Below are 22445 nucleotides of genomic sequence, written 5' to 3' on the forward strand. Positions count from 1 at the left end.
AACTTTTAGGTGAGCACAGGACTCCCAATTTTTGTTCCTAGGCTCAGCAGGTCTATCAAAATCACATTTTAGTCTCTCAGCTTCTCCATCTGAATCCACAGAGAAAATGGGTTCACCTCTTACCCAGATCCTCGCCTGATAATTTTTCACTATTTTGTTATCTCTCTGACTTTGAGAAGATGATTTTTATGTATTTCCCAGATTGTTAATTGTCCAGGAGAGAAAGATTATCTGAATTGCTTAGTCTATCATTACCCAATACAGAAGCAAAAAGTTTATTTATTTATTTATTTATTTATTTTTTGCAAAAAGTTAATTTTTATTGAAATGTAGTGTTGTAAAATTTTTAGTTCAGTCATAATAATGGGGATAGTGTGCTAGAAAGTTAGCCTTCTCAGATCTTTTTTATTATTATTTGATGAATAACAGGTTTGAATTAAACGTCTTCAACCTGTTAGAGGATTTAAGGTCACATCTGCTGGCTCATATGTAGCAGTTTGTTTTTTCTTAAAAATTAAGACAAATTGTATAAGGATAATTCTGTTTGCCTCCAACATCCCGAGACCGTCATTCCATACAATGTTCTCATTAAATGTTGTATTTACATCTGTGTACCTCACACTGTGCTTTGGAATTTGTTTTTAAGGATCTTGCTGTTTTTGTTAACCTAACCAAGGGCATGTTTCACTCCTTTGTCCTTGTTTTCTCTGTTTAAGAAAAATTTAATAAGGATCATTAACTTTTCCAAAAAATTACCTGCTTTATTACCTGCGATGCTAGTAAGTGAAAAAACAAATTATATCAAATGTATCCAATATGACCACCTTCTTGTAATAAAGGAAAATTAGATACATGTTTATTTGTATGAGTATAAATAGTGGTGTAGAATGGTACATGAGAAATGATTTCCTCAAAGAGGCAAGGTTTTCACTGTGACAGCGAACAGGAGCTGTTTTCCCTTCTACATTTTTAGATTACTTGTGATAATCGTAGCCAGTATTTTTGAAGTGCTTATAGGAATGAGATCGTTTTCTAAGTTCTTTGTTTTAATGAATTTAAACCTCATGGCATGTTCTCTGCTCCATTCGGTAGGCAGGAAAATTTAAACACAAAAAGTTAAGAGACTTTCCCAAAGTGGCACAGCGCCTGGCACAACTAGGATTCTAAACGGCTTATTTGCTTGATTTTTATTTTGGCCACTTAAAAAAGACTATGTATATTTTTGTAATAGAATCAGCTTGTTTAGTGTAGTTACTTTAAATTATTATACGTTCATACAGGAGGACTTAATTTCATTGAAGAACGAAAGGAATTTTTTCTTAGCTAACATTACAGGCCAGTGAGATTAAACCCAAATGTTAAGTGATAGAAATTCAACTGAGTAAATTGAAAGATCAAATTTGTTTTATTCAGCGATTCATGGCTGAGACTGCAATTAGATTAGGTAGTAAGTCTTGGTTTATCAATTTGGGATTGAACACAACTGACTGCATTTAGGGCCTGCTGTCTTACTACAACAAAAAAATTCTGTAAAACTTCTCTTTGAAGATAGGTAAGGTGCCAAGGGAAGTCAAGCGCACTAATTGTTTGTGATTTGAGAATGTCTTTGAGTGTATTCTCTATTTTTTAATCTTTCATATAGTTAATGTGACTCTTCCCTTACTCCATGGGACTGAAAGACACTCGTGAGGAATAAATCCCCTTCTCCTCTCTCTCTCTCTTTCTCTCTCTCTCTGTCTCTTTTTTTCCTGAAACACCCTTTAGGTTCTAGAATAAAAAAAATAGCTTGCAAATGCTGGAGGATTTTGTATGAAAATTGACTATACTCTGGAGGTAAAGGACTATGGTGAATTCTACCATCTGGTACACCTGTTTAAAACAGGAAAGCAGCTTATATGCAACAGCTTTGACAGACACTCATTTTTAATGGGCAAGCCAGGTTATCCTCAAAGGTACTGAATAGGGAAAACAGTCATATATTCATTAGCCTTAATTTTCTTCCTTTTAATTTCACATTTTTCCACAACTGCTTGCAATTTGCATTCATCTCTTTGCCAATCATTTCATTAATGTCTTGGAAAGGAGGATGTTTGTTATACTCTCCAGTTGTTACGTCACCTAAAGCTGAGTAAATTCTAACGTTGAATAATCTCAATAACATTATCACCGAAATACCACCATTTATAGTTCCTTTTTGTGCATTTAAACTTGGTAGATTGCTAAACCTTTTGAAATCAATATGCTTTGCTGATTAAAAAATGCTTAGGAAATCTTCAAAAGTAGCTTATCTAAGTATAAATATAATGAACAAATATTAAAGAGGAATTAGTAAGACAGAGCTTCGTATTTGTATTCAAATTTAGTGCCACAAAGTGTGACATTGAGCTTGTGAAGTTTTATTACCATCATCTGATAAATATGTTTTAGGTATAATATAACTTGTTGAAGTTCTCTTTTTTAATATTTGCCACAGGGCTCAGATTTGTATTTAACAGTATTAAAATCTCTATTTAGTGATTTCAGACATATTCCCAAGTATTCTAGTGAAAATATAACCTCACTTTGGGACAAAGATGGAAAAAATGAAAAATGTTAGGGAATATATATTACCTGAATTGATTGATTTGGTCTGTGTATTAAAATGCTAATTGCCTTGCTGACCTTCTGAGTTTGTATTTTATAAATTCAGATAACCTTAAAGTAAAAACAGTATTTTAAGGTAGATGGTTTCATTTTAAATTTTATTTTACTCAAGTATAGTACTGTATTTTTACTACATAAAAATTTCAATACTTTGAAGGAAAAAATTGCCTTAATATATATTTAAGCAATATATTTAAAATATTTTCTTCCCTAAACAAATAGAATAAAATCCTGAAACACATAAAGATATTTTCTAATTTAATAATTTTATTTAGCTTTTTATTAACAAATCATTTAATCTTAAGAACAATTATCTGAGGTAAAGAAAACAAGCTGATAATTATTGACACTGTATAGATAAGATTAGGCACAGAAAACTTAAGTGATTTTTTTAAAGGGTTGAAATAAATACTCAACTGTTGTGAATACTACTGCCCTTTTTATTATGTTGGTTTTAAAGAATGGCCAGTAAATCATTATAAAATTATAAGAATGAGTAATCCTTGTACTTGTAATAAAGAATAGGTCATAGAGTTATATATATGCAAGCATTTTTCCTAGCAATGAAAGAATTTTTAGGATGCACAAGATGCAAGGGACACCATCTACGGGAGATGAATGTACATTGGAATGCATGTAAAAAATACTTTGTAAATTAAAATACCAGTTACAGAGACTTGTAAAATAAAGGGAAAATAATTGTGTTCTAACCAATATGTAGCTCCATAAAATAACACATGTTAATTGACTGCTTCATTGAGTCCTTCATGCTACAGGCATTTATTGAATGCCTACTGTATGCCAGGCCCCGTTCTAAGAGTTAGGAAGATTAGAATAAATACCTTTTACAAAGTCTTTTAGAAACTTGTCTTGCAACTTGTGTCTTTCATGAATACTATATAACGATGATGACCATTTAAATTCTATGTACTTTCTTTCATATTAGGACTCTTTCAACATAATATAAAATTGTGTTATGGGCAGTGGCATGGTAATGATTACAGTTGCTATAGCATCGTGTAAAACAAATTGAGTGATGCTGAGTAAAATGAAAGAAAAAAAACCCGTGACAACAAAAAGCAACTGGCAAATAATCTAAAGGATGATGAGAAAGAGAAATTGGAATGAAGGTAGTTTGTCAGTTCTAATTATCCTAATTTGAAAAAGCAAATAGGCCCACCAGATGTTACTACGTGAGTTAATTCTGTCTTCAACATTGAAAGTAATTAACTTACATGCTTACACTTGTACAATTTCTTAGACTGGAATTAAATTCACATGTTATGACTTTCCATAACACTGTCTTGAAACAAAAGCCCGTATTAGTGTGATGTAAATTCCTTGTAAATGGGAAAATCCTGGGTATCTACTGCTTCTTGGAAGAGACTGCCCAGTCTGGAGTTAACCACTCTCAGCGTTGGTGGGAGGGTGTAGGGTCTTCGAACTTGTCATCCTGCTTCCTTAATTGACTGGTTGGCCACTACTCATTAAAGTCACTTTGACACATTCCTTTTGTCTCCTTAATTCTTCCAGGAGTCCATAAAGAGAAGGTAAACTGAGTTAGTGATGCTATGGCTGTATTTTCCTTTTGTTGGTCATAGCATGGACTATAATAATAGCAGCTAACATTTATTGACTGGCAAGCAATTGTCTTAGTACTTCACATATATCTATATCTAGATATATGTGAATATATCTAGATATATTCTAGATATATATATATATATATATATATAGAATAAATCTAGATATATATAAAAATATATATATATTTTTAAATCCTTAACACAGTTTTGACGATAAGTTTTTTCAGGATCTGTATTTTACAGATGAGTGTCCTGAGGCCCAGGAAGGTCAAAGGGTCAGTAATATTTGATGATAAAGATTTTCCTGTATTCATGTTTATCTGACTTAATCATTTAACCTTGATTTTTCAAAATTATTAAAAAAAGGAAGAGTAATATCTATCCTGGTTCCATCACAGAATTGTCATTGGTATCAAGTTTTAATGTATGAAAAATACTGGAAACTACCAAATACTATAGAAGTGTGAAGAATTATTATTATTGCCTCTTTGCCCTATTGACACCTTCATCTTTTACCCATTTATTTCTTTCTGGCTTTATGAAAAGTGATCCATTTTAGCTTTTGGTCAGTTTTTTTTTGTTTGTTTGTTTGTTTTTACTGTTCTTTTTCTTTTGCTGCCACTGTTTTCTTTTAATACTCTCCTTCCCACCCAACACATACACACAGTAAAAGTCAGGATGCTCTCCTTGAATTGAGATGTCATCTAGTCTGACTTCATCTTATAAAAGGCAAAATGAATTTTGGGTAGTTACTGGGTGGCACACGTTAATTTCGTAAGAGGTTGTTATTTGTTCATGGATTCCACTGCCTAGTTTGAAGTCCTTTGACCCAAATGCCGGGTGTATTCACTGGGAGGCATTTCTGCATCTTGTCATGTCAAAGGATGTCAGATTTGAAAGTTAATAGTGGTTAAAACATAAAAATTTCAAGAGTAAGTGTTTTAAAACTATCGTTTAAGATTGGAAGTAGTAACATCAGTTAAAAGCAGACCATGGAAAAGATTAAGCAAATTGATTACACAATAAAAAGATATGCAGTATCAGGGCAGAGTAACAAAAACATCTGTTTTTATGTCTTTTGGGGAGGGAAAAAGCTAATGAGTTTGGGACTGATTCAGATAGATGTCATTTTAAATTACTTTCTTCTGTTTACCAAAATAATGCAATTAGATGGAGTAAGTACAATAAAGAAGATAGGTTTAAAACAGATGTCTGGCGATAGACATTAACACTATTAAAAACTATATTATGGAACTGCCTGCTAGGCAAATTTATGCAAAACTAAATGTTAGTCATTCTCAAGAAAAATGAGCCTTGACTGAAGGGCGTAGATGCAGCTGCAAGTTTCATTTTTAATCCACAGAAGACATCACTTGGTCAAGCTAGGCAGAACACTGTGGTTTGGGGCAAGTGGTACGTGGTGAAGGGAATTGATTGGGTCAATCTAAAAAAGAAAAATTGACACAAGTCTTTATCTTTTTCTGAATTCTTTTTCTTACTGGCTTTATGTTGTCATCAGTTTGGATTGTGAATCTGTATCTCTCCACATGTTTATACCTATTTATACAGACGTGTCATCAAAGAGTTAAGCAATAATATATATTGGGTCTAACTTAGTAAAATTTTCACTAAACCAATCCTTTGCCCAGATTTCCTTTGAATAAAAAAGGAGAATGGTTAGAAGGTTACTGTAAGATGGCAACACCGTGTTCTGACCAAAACCTAAAGCAATTTTTATTTGAATTGGCAGAATATTTACAATAAAAACAAAGAACTGTGTTTAAACTCCACTAACTATCTGAGATTCTTTGGGCATTTTTCTAGTGACACATAAGTTCGCAACCTATAAAGAATAAATGTTATAGAAATTACACTTTGTAATGAGCCACTACATTTTCTTTCCCTAGAGACTATAAATAACCCTTAAATACTTTAAACACCCATTTAAAATATTCCGGCACATCTATGTACAGTGCATGGAGTACATGTTGGATGGAACGAGCACAGTCTTGGCTTGGGTTGTGGGATGGGGGCTTTTAGTATGTTCTCGGAACATATGCAGAGCCAGAGACCCTCTTGTAATAAAAAGGTGGATTAACAGGAGAAAAACAGCAATTTAATAAAATACATACCTCATGTATACATCAGACAGACCCTGGAAAACAGAATAACTCCCTTGAAATGGCTCAAACCACCATGCCAAATACCATCTCGAGCTAAAGCCAGATGATAATGTTGGGGTTGGGGACCAGTGAAGGCAAAGCACAGCAAACAAAGGTATTGTCCTAGAGATGTAAGTAAGTGTCTGCTCCACTGTTGAGATTCCAGAGATTAAGTCATCTTTCTCTTCTGGTACAGAAGGGACATAACTTGACAAATGGAGGTTCTTACTATAAATTTCTCTTTTAAAAGGGTAACTTTTACTGGGTTTTCTGTGCTTTTCCTCTGGGGTTTTTAATTTTTTAATTTATATTAAAATTTATTTTTATTTATTTATTTTTGGGAAAGGGACAGCATGAGCAGGGGAGGGGCAGAGAGGAAGAGAGAGAAAATCCCAAGCAAGCTCTGCACTGGCAGCATGGATTCCGATGCGCGGTTCAAACTCATGAACCCTGAGATCATGACCTGAGCTGAAAGCAAGATTTCGACACTTATCTGACTGAACCACCCAGTGGTTCCCACCCACCTCTCCTAAAGGTGCCCACCCCTCCTTTAGATTAAAAAAAATCAGTCTAAAGTAATCTTTATGCCAAAGAGGCTTCTTTTGTAGTTACAAATTGTCCCTTTCACTAATGTCAGTGTTCTGCTCTTCTGCAAGCTCTTTATTTTAAGCTGATATATCTCTATCATGTTATTTCTACTAGTTCTGAACCTGCTTATATTTTAAAAATAGAAATGTGTAAAAATAAGTGTAAAAATGTCATATTTCTATAACAGATGCCTAGTGTAAATGTTTTAGATGTTCTTCAGATCTGTCTGATCACTGATTATCTTTTTTTTTTTTAATGCTTATTTTTGAGAGAGTGTGAGTGAGGGAAGAGAAGAGAGAGAGGGAGACACAGACTATGAAGCAGGCTCTAGGCTCTGAGCTGTCAGCACAAAACCCGATGTGGGGCTTGAACTCAGGGACTGCAGATCATGACCTGAGCGGAAGTAGGATGCTTAACCAATTGAGCCACCCAGGTGCCCTGATCACTGATTCTGTGTGTGTGTGTGTGTGTGTGTGTGTGTGTGTGTGTGTGTGCGCGCGCGCGCGCGCATGCGTGTTTGCGTGCGCATATGTATATAGGTAAAATATTTTGCAGATGGGATTATGCCATACAACTTTGTATTGTTTATTTTAAAACAATAAAAATAAATCGTGCGGGGCACCTAGGTGGCTCAGTTGATGAGCATCTGACTTAGATCGTGATCTGGCTCAGGTCATGATCTCATGGTCGGTGAGTTCAAACCCCATATCAGGCTCTATGCTGACAGCTCACTGTCTCCCTCTCACTCTGCGCCGCCCCCTCTCATGCTCTGTCTCTCTCTTTCTGTCTAAAATATAAACATTTAAAAAATTAAAGGTAAGTCGTGCATTTTATATATGATAAAATTCTAGTAAACCCTATTGGTAATAGTTAGATTCTATGTTCTGATAAATATGTATCAGAATCATTTATTTGTGTATTTTGGAAATTGCAGTTTACAGTTGACTATTACGAATAATGGTTTGAAAACACACAAAGTATTCCTCTTGGAGTAGCATCCCAAAACAAAATGAATTGTTCAAAAGATAAGAGTTGATGAGAGCTTTGATAGATACTTCAAAATGCTTACAAGAAATGTTAGAGAAAAGTGACCCTTTCCCACACCCCTACTAAGATGGCTAATGTTTCCCTCAGGTTGATTAAACTTCAGACAACCTTCTTTACAACTCCAGGCCATTAAATTCCCTTTCTTAGTGCTTTTACTGTAGAAAGCTTGTAACTGTACATTCTTTCTGTGCCTTTTGAAATATAAGCCTTATAAAAAGTCCTCTTGCTGCCGTTACTACCTGCAGATAGTTTTTTCAAAAACTTGAGAATCATACGTTTTAAATGTAATCATCAAGGAAAATGGGGCCTTTATCTCCTGTCCTGAAGATAAGGACAGAAACCTATTTTTTTTTTTTTTTTTTTTTTTTTTTTTTTTTTTTTTTTTTTGTGAAACCAGTTAGCAAACACAGGTAGCCTAAGATCTCAGTCTTCCCCCACTCAGTCCTTGGTGTCAGCGTGGAGTTCACATTGAACTCTGGTGTCTGTCTCCTATTGTGATAGTTTTGAATAGTCTTCCTTGGTCAGCATAATTTTTACGTCGATACCCATTATTGGCTGAATTGTGCCTCCACCCCCCCAAATCATGTGTTGAAGTCTTAACCCCAAGTACTTCACGGTGTGACTGTATTTGGAGACAGGGTCTTTAAAGAGGTAAGTAAAGTAAAATGAAGTCCTAATCTAATGTGATGTCTTCATAAGAAGAAATTAGGACACACACACACACACACACAGGGAAGACCATGTGAATATGTGGGCAAAAGGTCATTATAAGCCTAAAAGAGAGGCTTTAGAAGAAATCAGCCCTGCTAAATCGTGATTTCAGACTACTTGTACTCTCTAGAACTGTGAGAAAACAAATTTCCAGAGTATAAGCCACCTAGGCTGTGGTACTTGGTTTTGGTCACTATGATAAGGTAATGTAGCACATCACTAGCAGAATATGAGAGGGTGTGTGTCTTACTGCAGTGTCACCAGTATTTATTATTAAACATTTGCAAGTACTTGCTGATTTATTAAGTAAAATCTTGTTTTGATTGTTTTGCTTTGTGTTTACATTGATTAGCAGTAAACTTTTATATAGTCTGTGTTTGTCCATTATTTTTAATGTTTTATAAACTGGTCAATGCTTTTACCCATGTTTCTTTGGTGATCTTGATTATAAGACTCTGTTTAAATGGCCTTTCATCTTTAGGTACTCAATGATTTCTCAGTAATCTATTTTGCAAAGTTTTTGAATATAGGAAGCAAAAATTTTTTTTTAATTCAAGTTAGTTAACATACAGTATAGTATTGGCTTCAAGAGTAGAACCCAGAAATTCATCTCTTACATATGACACCTAGTGCTCATCTCAAACATTTAGGAAATTTTTGTGATTTATATACTCTTATTGCTTAAAAACATACATTTTATATAGGGAACAGACACATGACTGTTCCTCAAATACTTCATTTTAGTTTTTTTATCTTTCAGTATTTTATTGTTGTAACATCGCTGATTTACAAAAATTGTTCCGGGGCACCTGGGTGGCTCAGTAGGTTATCCGTCCGACTTCGGCTCAGGTCATGATCTTGCGGTTTGTGGGTTCGAGTCCCACATCGGGCTCTGTGCTGACAGCTGAGAGCCTGGAGCCTGCTTAGGATTCTGTGTCTCCCTCTCTCTCTGCCCCTCCTCTGCTCTCTTTCTCTCTCTCTCTCTCTCTGAAAAATAAACAAACATTAAAAAGTTAAAAAAAAACAAAAATTGTTCAGTACTTTAATCCATCTGGACCTTATTCTAGGGTACTGTGAGAGTTGAACACCTATACTGATTCTTTTCCTAACCAGTATTTATTTCCCTATTAGTGTTTACTAAACAATGTATTTTTTACTGAATTGGTGGTTTATTTATCACATATTAAATGTTACATATTTATTTATGATTTGTTTATTTTTGATAGAGAGAGAGGGAGGGAGGGAGGGAGGAGCAGAAGGAGAGAGAGGGAGAGAGGATCTCAAGCTGGCTCCACACTTTCAGCACAGAGTCTGATGTGGGGCTTGAACTCAAAAAACACAAAATCATGACCTGAGCTGAAACCGAGAGTTGGGTGCTTAACGACTGAACCCCCCAGGTGCCTCTAAATGTTATAGTTCTAAAAGCTTCCCTGTTGGGGCGCCTGGGTGGCACAGTCGGTTGAGCGTCCGACTTCAGCCAGGTCACGATCTCGCGGTCCGCGAGTTCGAGCCCTGCGTCAGGCTCTGGGCTGAAGACTCGGAGCCTGGAGCCTGTTTCCGATTCTGTGTCTCCCTCTCTCTCTGCCCCTCCCCCGTTCATGCTCTGTCTCTCTCTGTCCCAAAAATAAATAAAAAACGTTGAAAAAAAAATTTAAAAAAATAAAAATAAAAATAAAAGCTTCCCTGTTGAAGCCATATCATGTCTTCTATTTATATTGATATGCTTGTTTTCTACTGTACTGTTGTAATTGTGAAACTTTTTCATTAAAATTAGGTAATACAAATTATTTGTCATTGTTACAGAATATTCTTGGCTATTTATGTTTGTTAATTCTTCTGGTGGAACTGCTCTATAATTTTACTGGATTTATTTTAAATCTCCAGTCCTCTGGAGTGTTACTTTGGGAAAAAATAAATACATTTACAAATAATTTATTCCCATCAAATAACAAGGTATTTTTTTTTATCTCTGTGTAATTAGGTGTTCTGCTTACATTTCCATAAAGATCCATAGCTTGTGTATTTAAAAGTGTATTCCAAGCTAGCTATGATTTGCTTTTCATTGATTATTATTATTATTAATAGTATGGTTAGTGATTTTCTTACCCACTGAATTATCTATTTCTTTGGTACCTGAAAGCAGGCAGGACTTTAGCAAATTATGTCAATATTTTTTTGTTGGTTCTCTTCTACTTTTACTTTTTAAGTGAACATTTTTGCAATGTACTTAATTTCTACTATTAATAGCTATTGTGTTGGCATCATCACTTATGTATTTTAGGAATTGCAGAATGGAAGAATTATTCTGAAATAGATTTCCACCTTTAACAGGGAATTTCTATTATTTTTAAACTAAGTGTAAGACTGATTTGAACAATGATTCTCTTTAATAGTTTTTTTTTAATGAGGAATGGTATTGAACTTATCAAAAACATTTGAGTTGAATAGAAGTCGTAGTTTTCATTTTCTGGTTCACATAATTGTACTTATGGCAATGATACTGATATCTCATGCTAAAATTTTAGTATATTGCTAGAATAATCTGACATGACTATGTTGAATAGCTGTTTTACTTTTAAATTCTACTAAATGAAATAGAAAGTATATTTCTATTTAAATCTTATTTGCTGGTAATTATTTTTGGCATTAAGTTCAGATTTAGAGGTCAGTGGTTTGATCTGAGGTTTTATTACTTTATTGGCAGATGCTTGCAGTTTGACCTTTTTGAAAAAAATTAAGTCACACACTTTTATTGCAAGTTAAAAATCAGGTTCTTTTTCATAGTTAAAAAAAAAAAAAAAGGAGGGAGAGAGAGAGCAGGGGTGGGGCAGAGGGAGAATCCCAAAGAGGTTCTGTGCTGTCAGCACAGAGCTTGATGTGGGACTCAGTCTCCCAAACCATGAGATCATGACCCGAGCAGAAACCAAGAGTCAGACACTTAACCAACTTAGCCACACAGGCACCCCTAAATATGAGGTTCTTAATCTCAACTTGACAATATAGAAAACAATTTTAAAACAATTTATTTACTACTTATGATTCTTTTAGAGAGTGTGTGTGCACAGGAGAAGGGGAGAAGGTCAGAGGGAGAGAAAGACTGTCAAGCAGGCTCCATGCTGAATACAGAAACTATTGTGGGGCTCGATCTCAGGGCCCTGGGATCATGACTCAAGCCAAAATCAAGTGTTGGACGCTCAACCGGCCCAAGTGCCCCAATTTAAAAAGTTTTAAAGGTATATTGAAAAAAGCAGAGTTTAAAAATATCACATTTGTCCTTACTAAAAAGAAACCTCTATAGGTAAAAATAATAAAAAACCCAAAGCTTCCCCATAGATAAATTTTGTATCAACATCCCATTGGTTACTCATATTGATTATATTGGCTAGATACAATGCTTAACTTAGTGTTTTTTTGTAGTAAGTACTGCGTAAGTATGGGTGAACAAATTTTTCTTAAATAGTTTATGTAGCATTGGAATTGCCAATTTTCAGTATAGCCAGTTCTAATATAACATGACCATATACTCTGGTCATATGTTTACCTGCTAGGCAAAATGATATAATAAAACCCTATAGGGATTATAGGGAAATTGGGGATATGAGCACAAACCTCAAAAACTTGGTCAGTGGCATACACACCAAAAATGGAACCTAATAAAAATTGCATACTGTTACACATGTTAAAAATGTTTAAATATATATATATATATATATATGGAGAGAGAGAGGGAGAGGGAGAGAAATACTACAATAAATGTAGCATTTGACATTTTTTAAAAAGACCTGAAGTTTGCTTATGGTGTGGGAGTTGGAAGCATGTCAGCTATGAGTTATTTTGCAATGGTAGAAGGAGGATGAAGTGAACTAGAGAGCTGTAACACCATCTGTGATTGGGCATGGCTCATAAGACACACTGAGATGGTGGTGTTGTATGTGTATCCTGTATCCCTACACACTTCTATAAGCTAGGTGCAGTTGCCTGGCTAGATGCTCCTGTTGCCAAGGGTTTCTTGCAGACAAAATGACATTTAAGCAAACACAAAATTATTGGTCTGCTAAAATTTTTTCCATAGTTACTTGAATGGTGTTGGAACAAATTGACCAATTAAAACAAGTGTGGGGACAGAACTGACTTTATGTAGGGAGCTCAAAAGCTAGTCGGGAAATTCTTCTGGAGCTCATTCTTCCATAACTTTTGTTTCGTTTTCCTCTTTTGATATGTTCACATAATTTTTTTCTAGGATTATTTCAGGTCATCCCACTGATTTCATGTGTATTCAGAGTGCATTTCTCCTTCCATGATCTGACACTAATCTTTGCTTTAGCCCCATAGCTAGCTCAAATCTTTGTATATGAGTCAACGGGGAAAAATATGAAGGGACCAATAGTTCCCAAAGGAAATTTTCATAATACCTTCTACCTCATTTCTCTGCTATGCCTGAAGTCATCTCTCCTTCTGAACATTTTTTTAACCAAAATAGTGCAGTATAGACTTTGTACAGGTTCTGTTTTCTGTGAAGTATGACCATGACAGTATATAACATAATGATTCTTCCCTTACAGTCCTTAGAAAAATGTGTTGTCTGTGGGATAAACGTATTTATTTTTATTTCCTCCACTGTTTTGAAGTATCATTGACATACAGTACCCTGTTAGTTTCAGGTGTACAACATAGTGATCCAACCATCGTATTTACTTCAAAATGCTCAGCATAAAATGCAGTTACCATAGTCATCATGCTAAGTAATTACAAAATTTAATGGATGTATTCTTATGTTGTACTTTTGATCTCTAGGCTTTATTTATTTTATAATTGGAAATGTGTACCTCTTCTCTTCACCTGTTTCACCCATCTCCCACACCCCTCTCCTCTGATACCCACTAGTTCTCTGTTTGTATGAGTCTATTTCTGTGTTTTTTTTTAAAAAAATAATAATACATATAAGTAAAACCATACAGTATTGGTCTTTTTTGTCTAACTTATTTCACTCTCCATAATACACTCTAGGCTCATCATGTGGTCATAAATGGCAAGATCTCATTCCTTTTCGTGGCTGAATAATATTGCATCACGAATGTATATACACCCCATCTTTATCTGCTCATCTATCAATGGACACTTGTGTCACTTCTATATTGTTAGCTATTCTATAATGATGGAATAAACAAAGGGCTGCCTGTATCTTTTCAAATTAGTGTTTTTGTTTTCTTCAGGTAAATGACCAAAGTGGGATTACTGCGTTGTGTGGTATTTCTATTTTTAATTTTTTGAAGAACCTCCATATTGTTTTCCATAGTGACTGTACCACTTGCATTCCCACCAATGATAGACAAGGGTTTCTCTCCACATCATTGCCAACACTTCTTATTTCTTGTCTTTTTGATACTAGTCATTCTGACTGGTATGAGGTGATACCTCATTGTGGGTTTAATCTCTATTTCCCTGATGATTAGTGATATTGAGCATCTTTTCCTTTGTTGTGAAAAGCTTTTTATTTTGATGAGTCTTAGTAGTTACTTTGCTCTTGTTTCTCTTGCCTGATGAGACAGTTCCAGAATAATGCTAATTGCAGTGTCCAAGAGACTATTGCAGATGTTTTCTTTCAGGAATTTTATGGTTTCAGGTCTAACATTTATTTTTGTGTATGGTTTAAGAAAGTGGTCAGCTTTCATTCTTTTGTATGTACCTGTCCATTTTTCCCAGCACCATTTATTGAAGAGACTGTCTTCTCCCTCTTGCATATTCTTGCCTCCTTTGTCTTAGATTAATTGATGATGTGAGCATGGATTTACTTCTGGGCTCTCTATTCTCTTCCACTGAACTATGTGTTTATTTTTGTGCAAATGTCATACTCTTCTGATTGCTATAGTTTTGTAGTGTAGTTTGAAATCTGGGATTGCAATACCTCCAGTTTTGTGCTTTTTCCCTTCAAGAGTGTTTAGGCTATTCAGGATGGTTGATTCCAAACAAATTTTAGGAATGTTTTACTTCTATAAAAATGTCTCTGGTGTTTTGATAGGGATTGCATTGTATCTGTAAATCACTTTCAATGGTATTGATAATATAACAATATTAATTCTCGTACTCTGTGAGCATGGTATATCTCTTGATTTGTGTCATCTTCAGTTTCTTTCATCAATGTCTTACATTTTTTAGAGCCAGATCCTTCATATTCTTGGTTAACTTTATTCCTGGTTATTTTTTTGAAGTCCTTGCAGATTAAATTATTGTCTTTATTTCTCTCTTTCCTACTTTGCTGTTAGTGTATAAAAGTACAACTCAGGGGCACCTGTGTGGCTAAGTTGGTTAAGTGTCTGACTCTTGGTTTCGGGTCACATCATGACCTCACGGTTTGTCAGTTCGAGCCCTGCATTGGGCTGTGCACTGGCAGTGTGGAGCCTGCTTGGGATTCTCTCCTTCTCACTTCTCCTCCCCTGTTCTCTCTCTGTCTCTCTCTCAAAATAAATAAATAGACTTAAAAAGTAAAACTGATATCTATATGTTAATCTTGTACCCTGCAGCTTTACTGAATTCATTTATTACCTCTAATACCTTTTTTAGTAAAGTGCACAGAGTTTTGTGTATATAGCATTCCCTCTACAAATAGTGACAGTTCTACTTCTTTTTTACCAATCTGAATGTCTTTTATTTCTTGAATGATGGCTGTGGATAGGACTTCTGCTGTACTGAATAGAAGTGTTCAGAGTAGACATCTTTGTTCTGTTCCTGATCTTAGAGAAAAAGGTTTCAACTGTGTTACCATTGAGTTTGGTGTTAGCTGTGGGTTTGTCATATATGACATCTTAATTAGGTTTTAAGCTGCTTTTGTCTTCAGAGGCTTTTAAAAAGAAAACCGAATTAGGTCCGCTTCAGTGTCCACCTGTAAGAAAGGAAAGTTTTTTGTTGTTTAACTTGTCTTTTTTGTTACACAAATGAGGATTTTTTAAAATGTGTAGTTCTGTTTGTGTTATTTCAAATGATTTAAGTATCAAAAGATCCTTCCAGTAAATTGTCTTTGTAATAAGAGAATGTGTTAGTACAAACTAAGAAAATATGTACTATGTAAGAAAGCTCTAACCACTCAAGGGTTTTTATCAGGAATTGATACCGAATTTTATCAAATGCTCTTTCTGCATCAATTAAGATGATTGTATGATTTTTATCCATTATGTTAATTATGCTGTACCATATTGATTGATTTGTGGGTATTGAACCATCTTTGCATCCCTGGAATAAATCCCACTTGATTGTGGTGAATGGTGCTTTTAATGTATTCTTGAATTGAGTTTGCTAATATTTTGTTGAGGATTTTTGTATCTATGTTCATTAGGGATGATGGGCCTATAACTAACTAACTAAATTTCTTCTCTTTTCTTTTCTTTCTTTCTATAGTGTCTTTGTCTGCTTTCAGTATCAGAGTAATGCTGGCTTGTGGAATGAATTTGGTAGCATCACTCCCTTTTCTATTTTTTGGGAATTGTTTGAGAAGAATAGGTATTAACTCTTGTTTAAATGTTGAATGGAATTAGGAAGCCATCTGGTCTTGGACTTAAGTTTGGGAGTTTTTTTGACGAGCTATTCAATTTTGTTACTCGTAATCAGTCTGTTCAGATTTTTTGTGTCTTCCTGATTCAGTCTTATAAGATGGTATGTTTCTGCTCCATTTCTTCTAGGTTGCTTGATTTTTTGACATATACATTATGGAAAATAGTAATGGAGGTTCCTAAAAAAAATAAATCATACTTACCATATGACTCAATGGTCTCATTTCTGGATATATAACCAAAAGAAATGAAATCATCCTGAAGATATATCTGCACTCTGATGTTCATTGCAGCATTATTCATAATAGCCAAGATATGAAAACACTGTAAATGTTTATTGAGTGATGAATGGATCAAATGTGTGTGATGTATATGTAAATATTACTCAGCCTTTCCCTAAAAAAGGGAAATCATGACATTTTCAGAAACAGAAATGAACCTGGAGTGCATTGTGCTAGGTGAAGTAAACACAACACAGAGAGATAAATACTCTATGATCTCATGTGGAATGTAAAAAAAAAATCCAACTCACAAAAACAGAAAGTAGAGTTGTGATTGGCAAGGACAGGGGTGGTGCTCAATGGGGAGTTACTGGTCAAAGTATACAAACTTGCATTTATGAAATGAGCTAGTTTTGAGTATCTCATGTATAGCGTGGTGACTATAATTAATACTGCATTGTATAATTGAAATTTGGTAAGCAAATAAATACTGTTATTAGCACACATTCAATAACTCTGTGAGATGAGGGATGTGTTAATTACCTTGATTGTGGTCACCATTGAAAATATATACAAATATTAAATCATCATGTTGTACATATGAAACATGTTTTATTTTTATTTGCCAATTATATCTAATAAGGCAGAAGAAAAAACCCACAGCACATAATTTAAGAGTTGTAAAGGAATAAAATCAAAATCAGTGAACCACAGCTTTCTCTTGAATGTGATAAAAGTGATCCACAGGAACAATGACATATCTACACAGTATCAGTGGATTTTGTCTTGAGATTTGCAGATGGTGGTGTAGTTTTTATGCCTTGCTTGCTTTTTCTTGGCTAACCTGTAAAGACAGTTAAAAGTAAAGAACCTTTGGGGTGCCTGGGTGGCTCAGTCGGTTGAGCATCCGACTTCGGCTCAGGTCATGATCTCACGGTCCGTGGGTTCGAGCCCCGCGTCGGGCTCTGTGCTGACAGCTCAGAGCCTGGAGCCTGTTTCGGATTCTGTGTCTCCCTCTCTCTGTGACCCTCCCCCGTTCATGCTCTGTCTCTCTCTGTCTCAAAAATAATAAACGTTAAAAAAAAAAAATTAAAAAAAAAAAGTAAAGAACCTTTTTGACAGCTCATTTTTACTTAAGGAGACACCTAGTAAAATGATACAATATCTAAAGTAGCTAGAGTTGTTGAACATGGGATGTTTGTTTGAACTTTAAAAAAATCTTTTAGACATTAACATAAAATTTTGTAAGTACTTTAGACTTGTACACCTATCAGTTTATGATAAAGTCTATTCTCTTATAATGTTTCAGAGAAAGGATATCATAACCTTTTCAATGAAATAGACCTCTTATAAGGAGAGTTCTGGTGTCCTCATGCTAAAAGGAGATAGAAGGTAAGAGACTGAGCCAAAAAAACCAAACCGAAACAAAACAAAACAAAAAAACTAAAACCAACCTTGCTTGATCCCATAAGCCAGAATGTACTTATTGATGAGATCAAGAATTGAACATGTTCCGGAAGTATCTGTGTAGTACTCACATATGATACTTCAAGGTCATTCTAACTTCTAGGCCTAGATACTCTTTAATGTCTGCACTTTCATAGTTAATAAACATAACATGTCTATGATATGTTTTTAACCTTTGTGTGAGCTGTAATTGTGGAAATGGATAGAGGTAAAAATGGCTTGCAGAATACTGTCACAAAACCGTATATTCCTAATATTAATGATCATTACACTGGCTCCCAGGCATAGTAAAATAATGAGCAAGAAGGAATTAAACATCTTCATGTTCTTTCAAAGTGTGGCAATCCTCCTATGTCTAAGTTAGTCCTTGGGATTGTTGTTTTCTTTTAAAAGATAGCAGTGAGTGCAGTAATGCCTCACATTAGTACCTAACCAAGAGGATTAGACACAGCTGTGAAGAAAACTCCTAGGAAGTTTGATGTATATTCCCCATCCAAAGAAACCGGATTTTAGGTGAAAGATAAAAGGTCTACCTTAGAAAGGCTTTGCCTGCGGTAAATAGAGCAGAAGAGACCATGGTGAGTATTCACAGAGATGAACTTAAAAGTTGTTTTGCTCATTTTATATTTACCATGCCCCATTCATATTTGGGTGGAATTTCCTACTAGTGATTTATTTATAGATACTTGTTTTTTTTTTTTTTTTTTAATTCAAAAAGGACTGCTTTGGGGGCATGTGGGTGGCTCATTCAGTTAAGTGTCCAACTCTTGGTTTCTGCTCAAGTCATAGTCTCACATTTGGTGAGTTCAAGCCCTACTTTGAGATCTGAGCTGATGATGTGGAGCCTACTTGGGATTCTCTCTCTACTCTTCCCCTGCTTATGCTCGCTCTCTCTCTCTCTCTCTCTCTCTCTCTCTCAAAAATAAATAACTTTAAAAAAATAAAAAGGACTGCTTATATTAGGATTTTGACTGTGGTCAATTTGTTTTAAATTCAAGCCTTCATTGTTTCCTATGTAAAATGAGGGTTAAAATATCTGTGTACTCTAAAATGCTGTGAGTGTGAAATTGGATGATGCACCAGATCTATTTTATAGGCTGAAAGGCATTGTGCTTATGTTAGGTAATAGTGTTCCTATGTAGCCCAAAGGACTTAAGCATACCATACTTCTTATAGTCTCTATCAAAATGTGATTTATGAAATGATGAGCCTATGTCCATTTGAATCTTGCCTCTGAACTTGCAGTTTGATTGAAAAAACAAAAACAACAGCAAACAGTTGTCTATCATGTGATCTCTGCCTAATAGCCATAGTAAGTGGATAAAATCAAAAGTTCGTATCATGGCACAAAGCCCTGTGCACATCTGTCCATGTTCACTATCTGTCCTGCAGCTATCATTCACTTCCGGTAAGCCACATGGCCTTTGTCTAGTTGTTCACAGTAAGATCATTCCCATTACAGAAAGGGGTTTAGTTGGGATTTCTTGATCTTGAAATGCTTTGCTGCCAGGTTATCACATGACTTGATCTTCATTTACATCTCTACTAAAATGTCACCTCTTTGGCAAAGTGTTCTTTTGACATTTTCCTCTCACAACCCATACATTTTACTCTATTCTCTTACTTTCCTTTGTCTTACCGATAGTGTTTACTTTATCTGGCATCATACATATTTTCCTAAACTTAATGCATTTTTTTTTTTGTTTTGGACTTTTTACGGGTCTCTTTCCTCATTGGAAGGGAGTCATTAAAAGGTTGAGAATTTAATAGCCACCCTCTAGGTTCTTAAAAATATATCCCAGCATCCTGAACAAGGCATAGCATAAAGAAGGTCCATCATAAGTATTAAAAGAAAGCAATAAAGAAAAAAAGAAAAAAAGGAAGAGGGGAGAAAGGGATGGATAGACTCCAGCTATACAACTTGGTCATCAGTTGCTGTTGTTTTCTAGGAGCCTAAAATATTGCTTCAGTATTTAGATCTTCTTTACAGAGCATCTAAAGCTTATAAATATACTATGACTTTTGAGATTGCCTTATATATACTTCTTTATCCATATATCTTAATGAATATAGGTTTATAGATACAATCTTTTTCTGTTATGCATGCCTTCATGTGTGATTTCTATCTTTTATTTCACTATATTAAAGCTGGTGGGGCGTACAGCTATTGTATATTTTCATGGCACGTCAATAAGAACAAACTTGTCAACAGTGCAACAAAAAGTTGTACTGTGAAGGACATTTCCCCTTCAGTATATTAATAATGGGTGATTATTATTGTTGGCATCACTGCTTGTCTACTTATCTTTTGGTTGGACTAGCAGGCAGCATTATCATAGTTATCCACAAAAGCTGATTGTGATATTGATGGTAATATACACCTTAGTGAGACCATTAATGGAGATCCATTTCTATTAAATTTTCTGGATATGTTCCATTGCAAATACATTTTCATAGTGAATTAATACGTTGGCAACTAATAGGTAGATTATGAACATTGCTATTCAGGTTTGAAATAATTAGCCTGGAGACCTCAGTGGAAATTATGGCCATTCTGTGTTCCCATAGTTTTGTTTTTCTCTAGCAATAAAGATTTCATTTGTGAGGATCAATCACTAGACTTACCTACTGTGGTCTAATGCAATAGGTATTAAATAATTATACTTCATCAGTTGGTGAGGTTGAGAGCTGGTTTGGAGATGAACGTAGTTCCTAATTTGTAATAAACATTTGTCTCAATTTTAGATAGATTTGAAATCTTGTTATCCCTACATAAAGGAACCACTTCTAAGCATTTTTCTTTGGCATGCGTTTATCTGTCATCTTGTTTGTGTGCTACCCACCCCCACTTAATATTCCTTGAATCATTTCATTAAAAAAAGAAAATCTTGGCGTGCCTGGGTGGCTCAGTTGGTAAGCATCCAACTATTGGTTTTGGCTCAGGTCATGATTCCATTGTTCATGACACTGAGCCCCTCATCAGGCTCTGTCCTGACAACATAGAACCTGCTTGGGATTCTCTCTCCCTCCCTTTCTTTCTGCCCGTCCCCGACTCATGCTTGTGTGTGCATGCGCACTCTCCCTCTGTCTCAAAATAAATAAACTTAATAAGGGAGAATGTCTTAGGGGTGAGTTAGTCAAGCCTCTGGTTCTTGGTCTCGGCTCAGGTGATGATCTCACAGTTGGTGTGTTTGAGCCCCACATCAGACTATGCACTGAAGTGCTGAGTCTCCTTGGGGTTTTCTCTCTCTCTCTCTCTCTCTCTCTCTCTCTCTCTCTGTCTTTCACTCCCCCACTTGTGCCCTCTCTTGCTCAAAATAACTAAAGTTAAAAAGAAAATCTTATTTTCTCGACCTCTTCCCAATACCATACTTAAAAATTTAATCAACTTGAAAACTTTAAAACAAATGAAATCAGTCTGGAATTTTTGTTAGCTTGCTACTGTTAAAAGAAAATTCAGAAAGCTTTACTTGATATGGATATTTGATTGGGTTCAGTGAGAAGCTATTTGAGAGCAAGGATACTTCAAACTCAAAACTGGTATGAAGCTTAGAGGCAGGACAATACTACATGACTTATAAAGTGAAAATGAGGAAATTGTTGAACCTTTACAATGATTTGTTATTAAAATGGGGGTTTTCAGACAGCAGGTAATTGATTAAAAGAGACCATCTTGGGAAGATGACTTGCTTCTTTTATGATTATCAGAGGAATTTACAAAAGAAAACCCCTGAGTTTGCTTATGTTCCTATAATAAGCTGGGTAGAATTGGCTTACATGGCTTAAATGGTTCTTTGTGTTTGGAGGATTATCAAGCCTGGTTTCCATTTTATTTTATTTTAAAACTACTAAATTTTATGTACTTTTTGCTTCCTCACTTATCTGTAAGATCTAGAGTCAAACCACTTTGGGCAAGTCAAATGACGCAGGTTTTCTTAATTATGTTGATTTAAAGATCAAAGCAATACTTGGAATTTTGCAATCTCAGTTTTCACATTAGATGCAAAAGTTTAAGCATCAATTTCTTGTTTCTTAAAGGGTCTCCTTTGATTGAATGCTATAATGTGCATGATTCTCTAGTGATTTTTGCAGGAAAGTGTTTCTTATGTATGTCTCCTAACACTAGTAATGATATATATATATAGGTAAACTTTTTAATTTACGGAGAAACATTTGAAGTACCAAATATTTTCCATTGGGGTTCATTTTGTGTCAACATAGAACAATTTGATTTACATATGAAGATATTTTAAAGGTTTTCTTCAGATCTGAGAACTTAAATGTAGTATTCTCTTTTCTGCAGAAATATTACCAAAGTATAATGCATAGAATTATATAATATTGAAATATAACAGAAGTAATATTTTTTACCTGAAACTCTCTGATTTATGAGAATATGCTGTTATAATATTTTTCCTCTTCTTTCTCAAATATTGGGATGTGTACTTTCTATTTTATCTGTTTTATCCCAGGATA

Source organism: Neofelis nebulosa, chromosome 4 (genome assembly GCF_028018385.1).
Source record: "Neofelis nebulosa isolate mNeoNeb1 chromosome 4, mNeoNeb1.pri, whole genome shotgun sequence".
NCBI lineage: Eukaryota > Metazoa > Chordata > Mammalia > Carnivora > Felidae > Neofelis > Neofelis nebulosa.